Source organism: Salvelinus sp. IW2-2015, unplaced genomic scaffold (assembly GCF_002910315.2).
Source record: "Salvelinus sp. IW2-2015 unplaced genomic scaffold, ASM291031v2 Un_scaffold1539, whole genome shotgun sequence".
Classification (NCBI taxonomy): domain Eukaryota; kingdom Metazoa; phylum Chordata; class Actinopteri; order Salmoniformes; family Salmonidae; genus Salvelinus; species Salvelinus sp. IW2-2015.
In genome coordinates, this window is record NW_019942973.1 from 25,208 (window position 1) to 33,586 (window position 8,379).

Consider the following 8,379-nt stretch of genomic DNA (forward strand, 5'->3'; position numbering starts at 1 on the left):
GACAGTTAGTGGGTTGAGGGGACAGTTAGTGGGTTGAGGTGACAGTTAGTGGGTTGAGGTGACAGTTAGTGGGTTTGAGGTGAGGGGGTCTGGCGTTGATGCTGACTGGTTGTGGGTTAATGCAGTGTAGAAAGGGGACTTGGATATGTGTTACTGGGCTATGAAGTGGGGGGCTCCATTTGGAAGACACACAGACATCTGCTGCACACATGCTCACACACAGGAACGCACACACACACATACACACATACACATTCTCACACACACATGCAGTACTTTTCCATGTGGTTTTGATAGCCCCTGTACCAGGCAGATTGTGTTAGAACTGCACAGCACACACAGCTTTTCTCTGTTATCTCAAGACAAACAATAGGAGGCTTTTTATTCTTCCTCTCCCTCCGTTTCAAATCAATCTCTTTTCTCTCTTCTCTCCCTCCGTTTCAAATCAATCTCTTTTCTCTTATCTCTCCCTCCGTTTCAAATCAATCTCTTTTCTCTCCCTCTGTTTCAAATCAATCTATTTCTCTCTTTTCTCTTCCTCTGTTTCAAATCAGTCTCTTTTCTACTTTATTTAACTAGGCAAGTCAGCTAAGAACAAATTCTTATTTACAATGCCGGCCAAACCCGGACGACGCTGGGTCAATTGTGCGCCGCCCTATGGGACTCCCAATCACAGCCGGTTGTCAGACAGCCTGGAATCGACCCAGGGTTTCTGTAGGGACGCCTCAGGCACTGAGATGCAGAGCCTTAGACCGCTGCACCACTCGGGAGCCACCTAGCAGCAGTTGAAACCTAATTATTGTATCTAGTTCTCTGGTGTATGTGTGTGAGAGGGGGGTTCTAGAGCTGAATCGAGTAGAGTTGTACTGTACTTGGTGTGGTTGCTAGATAGCTGTATCCAGGGGTACTGTACTTGGTGTGGTTGCTAGATAGCTGTATCCAGGGGTACTGTACTTGGNGTACTTGGTGTGGTTGCTAGATAGCTGTATCCAGGGGTACTGTACATGGTGTGGTTGCTAGTTAGCTGTATCTAGGGGTACATTGTGTGGTTGCTAGGATGCTGTAACCAGGGGTACATGGTGTGGTTGCTAGGTAGCTGTATCCAGGGGTACATGGTGTGGTTGCTGTATCCAGGGGTACATGGTGTAGTTGTTCTATCCAGGGGTAACTTGGTGTGGTTGCTAGGTTGCTGTATCCAGGGGTACATGGTGTGGTTGCTAGGTAGCTGTATCCAGGGGTACATGGTGTGGTTGCTAGGTAGCTGTATCCAGGGGTACTTGGTGTGGTTGCTAGATAGCTGTATCCAGGGGTACTTGGTGTGGTTGCTAGGTAGCTGTGTCCAGGGGTACTTGGTGTGGTTGCTAGGTAGCTGTGTCCAGGGGTACTTGGTGTAGCGGAGTCTTTATTTAGGATATTAGAATCACATTCCATCATTTCCATGGTAACCACTTGGGAAGAGGGTGTTGTGTTCCAATTATCTCCATGGTAACTATGTGTGGGTGTGTGTGTGTGTGGGTGGGTGGTAGAGTCGTAAGTTGGAGACAGACACGGGGAGCCAGACAGAGGAGCACAGTCTGAACAAGGAGGCCAGGAAATGGGCAACCAGAATGGCCCGAGAACACAAGAACATCGTCCACTACAAGAGAGTGAGTCCACACACAACTACACACCACACACACAACTACACACCACACACACAACTACACACCACACACACAACTACACACCACACACACACAACTACACACCACACACACAACNCTTGGTGTGGTTGCTAGGTAGCTGGATCCAGGGGTTCTTGGTGTGGTTGCTAGGTAGCTGTGTCCAGGGGTACTTGGTGTGGTTGCTAGGTAGCTGTATCCAGGGGTACTTGGTGTGGTTGCTAGGTAGCTGTGTCCAGGGGTACTTGGTGTGGTTGCTAGGTAGCTGTGTCCAGGGGTACTTGGTGTAGCGGAGTCTTTATTTAGGATATTAGAATCACATTCCATCATTTCCATGGTAACCACTTGGGAAGAGGGTGTTGTGTTCCAATTATCTCCATGGTAACTATGTGTGGGTGTGTGTGTGTGTGGGTGGGTGGTAGAGTCGTAAGTTGGAGACAGACACGGGGAGCCAGACAGAGGAGCACAGTCTGAACAAGGAGGCCAGGAAATGGGCAACCAGAATGGCCCGAGAACACAAGAACATCGTCCACTACAAGAGAGTGAGTCTACACACCACACACACACACACCACACACACACACACACACACACTAGTTGTTCATGTTGGTCCAGACCATCTTTAAAAACCAGATGTGATTTTAGTCTGTGATTTTTGAAGTGTGTGTGTGTGTGTGTCTGTGTGTGTGTGTGTGCCGTTAGAGCCTGGAGGAGTGTGAGACACTGGGAGTCCCTCAAACAGAGCAGGGCCGGCTTGATCTGGAGCTGAAGATAGAGGATACCAAAGAGAACATCCGCAAGGCTGAGGTTTGTGTTTGTTAGAAGAAAGGTAGACCTATAGGCTGCAGTATACCCTCTTTCCCCCCGCTCTCTAAGTACAGTTGTCTCTCCATAGATTCTCTCAGCCTGTCAGACTGTGAATCAGATCAATGCCTCTCCTTCCTGTCCAGGCTGTATCACATCCGGCCGTGATTGGTCCCATAGGGCGGCGCACAATTGGCCCATCGTCTTCCTGGTTTAGCCGGGGTAGGCCGTCGTTATCAATAAGAATTTGTTCTTAACTGACTTGCCTCGTTAAATTAAGGTTAAATATAAATAATATCTGTCCTCTCGGTCTCTGTGATTTCCCTCTCTCTGGCACCCCCTGCTGGCTGATGTAGTCATAGYGCCCACAGACAGAGATGAGAAATTCACGCAGATATGGACCACTCTCCACCTCCCTTTCTGTCCACCACCCTCCCCTCTGTTCACCTCCCACCCTCCCCCTCCCTCCCCCAGCCCCCATTACCTCCTGCTGTCTGTTGAATGTCTGAGTCCATTTGGATCTAATGGGCCCTGGGGGGAGGGGTAGACCCAGGACAACCAATAGTCTATGGTGGGCGGGGTCAGAGGAGGAAGCATTAGTGATGAAAGTGTACTCAATAATTAACAACATTCCACTTCCTGATACTGATCAGACATTAAAGAGCTTTTATCTCCATGAAAATGTTCTGTAAGGAGTTTATCTCCCTGTACTTCCTTTGTACCAACAGTACCTGTGAAAAGTTTGGACACACATACTCATTCATGGGTTTTTATTTATTTTTACTATTTTCTACATAATAATAGTGAAGACATCAACACTATGAAATAACACATATGGAATCATGTAGTATCCAAAAAAGTGTTAAACAAATCAAAATATATTTTAGATTCTTCAAAGTAGCCACCCTTTGCTTTGATAACAGCTTTGCACACTCTTGGCATTCTCTCAACCAGCTTCACCTGGAATGCTTTTCCAACAGTCTTGAAGGAGTTCCGAGATATGCTGAGCACTTGTTGGCTGCTTTTCCTTCACTCTGCGGTCCAACTCATCCCAAACCATCTGAATTGGTTTGAGGTCGGGGAATTGTGGAGGCCAGGTCATCTGATGCAGCACTACATCACTCTCCCTTTTGGTCAGATAGCTCTCACACAGCCTGGAGGTGTGTTGGGTCATTGTCCTGTTGAAAAACAAATGATAGTCCCACTAAGCACAAACCAGATGGGATGGCATATCACTGCAGAATGCTGTTGTAGCCATGCTGGTTAAATGTGCCTTGAATTCTAAATAAATCACTGACAGTGTCACCAGCAAAGCACCCCCACACCATCACACCTCCTCCTCCATGCTTCACGGTGGGAACCACACAAGCGGAGATCATCCGTTCACCTACTCTGCATCTCACAAAGACACGGCGGTTGGAACCAAAAATCTCAAATGTGGACTCATCAGACCAAGGACAGATTCCCACCAATCTAATGTCCATTGCTCGTGGTTCTTGGCCCAAGCATGTCTCTTATCGCTGTAACAAGACGTGTGTGTGTCGTGTGTGTGTGTGTGTGTGTGTGTGTGTGTGTGTGGGTGGTGTGTGTGTTGTGTGTGGTGGTGCTGACCAGACCAGGTTTCCCTCCTAATATAGAGTCCTCCCTTGTAATCAGAGGAAGTACGTTTGCCTCTTCGATCTAGTTAAACATTTAGCTTAGGAATGAGGACCTTAAAAAAAAAGAATACGTCCTTCTCTTTTAATAATATGATTAAAACACCTTGCATAGTTGTCAAACAAAAAGATAGAGATCAATAGGTAACAGGCTGTTATCATCATTATCATCATGGCCAGAAGGGAATTCTTAGAAGAGATTATACTACACTATAGTATTAATCACAATGTTACTGGTAATTTGTCACATACACGTGCTTAAACAGATGTTATTGGGTCAGCATTACACGTGGTTAAGAGTATGTACAATACCGTGTTACAATGTTATTACCGGTCTTAACAATGTTTGTTCACATACACGTTAGTTTTAGCAGATGCTTATTTTCGTCACATACACGCTGGTTAGCAGATGTTATGTTCACATACCACGTGTTTAGCAGATGTTATTGGTCAGCATACACGTGTTTAAAAACAGATGTTTATTGGTCACATACCCGGTTTAACAGATGTTATTGCGTTCACATTACACGTGTTTAGCGATGTTTATTGGTCACATAGACGTGTTTAACAGATGTTAGTTGTCACATACACGTGTTTAACAGATTTATTGCGGGTGTAGCGAAATTGCTTGTGTTTCTAGCTCCGACAGTGCAGTAATATCTAACAAATTACACAACTATATCCCAATACACACAAATCTAAGTACAGGAATGGAATTTAAAGAATATATCAATATATGGACGACAATGTCCAGAGTGGCATAGACTAAGACACCAGTAGAAATAGTATAGATTAACAGTATAAAACATATGAGATGAGTAATGCAAGATATGTAAAACATTATCTAAAGTGGCCAGTGATTTAAAACTCTAATGTATACAGGCAGCAGCCGTCTAATTGTGCCTAGTGCATGGCTATTTAACCTGATGGCCTTGAGATAGAAGCCTGTTTTTCGAGTCTCCCCTGTCCCAGCTTTGATTGCACCTGTAACAGGCCTCTCACCTTCTGGATGATAGCGGGGTGAACAGGCAGTGGCTACGGGTGGTTGTCTGTGCTGATGATACTTTTTGGGCCTTCCTGTGACATTGGTGCCTGGAGGGCAGGCTAGTCTTGCCCCGGGGTGATTGCGTTGGCGCAGACCGCACACCCTCACGGAGCAGCCCTGTGGTTGTGGGTGTGGTGGCAGTTAACTACCATAGCGGTGGATACACGCCGCGACAGGATGCTCTCAATTGCTGCCACCTGAAAAGTTTGTTGAGGGTTTGAGGTGCCTAGCCAAAATGTTCTCAAGCCTCCTGAGAGGTTGAAGAGGCACTGTTGCGCCCTTCTTCACCACACGGTCTGGTGTGGTGGACCATTTCAGTTTCCAGTGACGTGTCACGCGAGGAACCTGAAAGCTTTCCATCTTCTCCAACTGCAAGTCCGCCGCGATGTGGATAAGGGACTACCCTCATCACGTTGAGTGGAGAGGTTATTTTCTGACAACCGACACTCGAGGGCCTCCACCTCCTCCCCTGTAGCCGTCTCGTCGTTGTTGGGTAACAAGCTCTACCACTGTAGTGTCGTCTGCCAATACTTGATGATTTGACGTTGGAGGCGTGCATCTGGCCACGCAGTCCGTGGGTGAACAGGATGCTACAGGAGAGGGCTCAGAACTCGCACCCTTGTGGGCCCCAGTGCCTTGAAGGATCTGCGAAGTGTAATAGTTGTTTTCTCCCTTCACACTGGGGGCCGGCCCTCAGAAGTCCAGGACCCAGTTGCACAGGGCCAGGGTTCAGACCCAGGCTCGAGCTTAATGATGAGCGTGGTAGGGTACTGAATGGTGTTGAATGCTGAGTATAGTCCAATGAACAGCATTCTTACATAGGTATCCTCTTGTCCAGATGGGTTCAGTGGCAGTGTGCAGTGTGATGGCTGATTGCATCGTCTGTGGGATCTATTGGTGCCGGTAATCAAATTGAAGTTGGTCTAGGGTGACAGGTAAGGGTGAGGGTGATATGATCCTTGACTAAGTCTCTCAAAGCACTTCATGATGACCGAAGTGAGTGCCTACGGGGCGATAGGTCCTTTTTAGCTCGTTACCTAAGCTTTCTTGGGAACAGGACAATGGTGGCCCTCTTTGAAGCATGTGGGAACAGCAGACTGGGATAGGGAGAAATGTGAATATGTCCGTAAACAATTCCAGCCAGCATTGGTCTGCGCATGCTCTGAGGACGCGGCTAAGGGATGCCGTTTTGGACGAGGGTTAACACGCCCTTAAATGTTTTTCTCACGTTGGCCTGCGTAGAAGGAGAGCCCACAGTCCTTGATACCGGGCCAGGTCGGTGGCACTGTGGTGTTTTCCTCAAAGCGGGAGAAGAAGGTGTTTAGCTTGTCCAGAAGCAAGACGTCGGTGGTCCGCGACGTGGCTGGTTTTTCCTGTTGTAGTCTGTGTGATTGGCTGGTTTTCCTGTTCTGTAGTCTGTGGATGTTTCTGTAGACCGTCACGTACGTCCTCGCTGTTCGGAAAGGTTTCAACTTTGTTCGTATTTGACGTTTTTGCCTGTTTGATTGCCTTGCGGAGGGAATAACTACACATGTTTGTATTGTTGCCATATTCCCAAGTCACCTTGCAAGTAGTTATCACCTCGGGGAAAGGTTTAATTGATTAGGAGATACTTTTCTCTCCATCACACGGGTGGTGAAATGAACACTGGGGCCGAGGGCAACAGACCAACTCCCTCAACTAATTCTCTAAATGTTACTCTTGTCATCCACACCACTCTTCTCCTCTCTCCATCTCCCTTCTTTCCTTTGGTTTCCAGTTTCAACCCATATCACTTCCGCTCTCTGTCTCCTCTCTCACTTCCTCTCTTTACCCCCCTCCCTCCTCCCCCCCTCCTCTCTTTGTGTGGTTGGCTGCAGTATCATGTGAACAGAATGTTAAGTGTGAATAGGAGCAGAGACTGCTTACCTCAACATCCTGCTGACACACACAAACACACACACAGCACACCACACACAGGACCAAAGTGCTGAAGTCCACACACACATGCCTTGGCTGCCCTGTGGCAAAATAACATTTGTCTTGTGATGATGACAGGTAGTGGGGAGACAGGCATTTGCAGGGAGTGTACGTGAGGGATTGTGGGTAGTTTCCTCCAAAAGTGAGGGACGGTGGTGTAGTGAGAGGGAGGGAGGGCAGGTGCTCACCGAGAGTGAGGGATCATGGGTAGTGTAGTTTACTGTAGCCCAGCGCTCATTCTCCAGCTCCTCCATCACCTGGTTCATGGCGCTCTTCAGCCAGGTATCCACGGCAACGCCCACCTGTCTCAGCAGGTCCAGACGAGCCTCTGCCTTCAGCTTTACTGTCGGAGTGAGAGAGAGGTTACACTACAACTGCTGGGTAATCAATATAACTGACAGGGGACGTTGGGGACTCAATCTATCCCATCAAACACTCAAATCTATCCAGGTAAGTAGTATGTACAGTACCAGTCAAAAGAGTGGACACACCTACTCCTCATTCAACGGGTTATTTCTTTATTTTTACTATTTCTACATTGTAGAATAGTAGTGAAGATATCAAAAACCACATCTGGGAATCATGTAAGTAACAAAAAAAGTGTTAAAAAATCAAAATATATTTTAGATTTTTTCAAAGTAGCCACCCGTTGCCTTGATGACAGCTTTGCACACTCTTGACTTCTCTAACCAGCTCATGACTGTAGTCGCCTGGAATGTATTTCATTAACAGGTGTGCCATTGTTAAAAGTTTATTTTGTGGAATTTCTTTCCTTCATAATGCGTTCGAGCCATCAGTTTGTATTGTGACAAGGTAGGGTGTATACAGAAGATAGCCCTATTTGGTAAAAGACCAAGTCCATATTATGGCAAGAACAGCTCAAATAAGCAAAGAGAAATGAGAGTCCATCATTACTTTAAGATATGAAGGTCAGTCAATGCAGAACATTTCAAGAACTTTGAAAGTTTCTTCAATCACAAAAACACAAAGAAACAGTCACAAAAACCATCAAGTGCTATGATGAAACTGGCTCTCATGAGGACGCCACAGAGAAAAGAAGACCCAGAGTTACCTCTGCCGCAGAGGATAAGTTCATTAGAGTTACCAGTCTCAAAGTTGCAGCCAAATAAATGCTTCACAGAGTTCAAGTAACAGACACATCTCAACATCAACTGTTCAGAGGAGACTGAGTGAATCAGGCCTTTATGGTCGAATTGCTGCAAAGAAATCACTACTAAATGGACACCAATAATAA

General features: G+C 46.6%; 1 pseudogene; it reads left to right on the forward strand.

Moving 5' to 3' along the window:
* LOC112071171 (F-BAR and double SH3 domains protein 2-like) overlaps positions 1 to 8,379 on the forward strand; it is a 43,960-nt pseudogene that overhangs the window by 16,058 nt on the left and 19,523 nt on the right.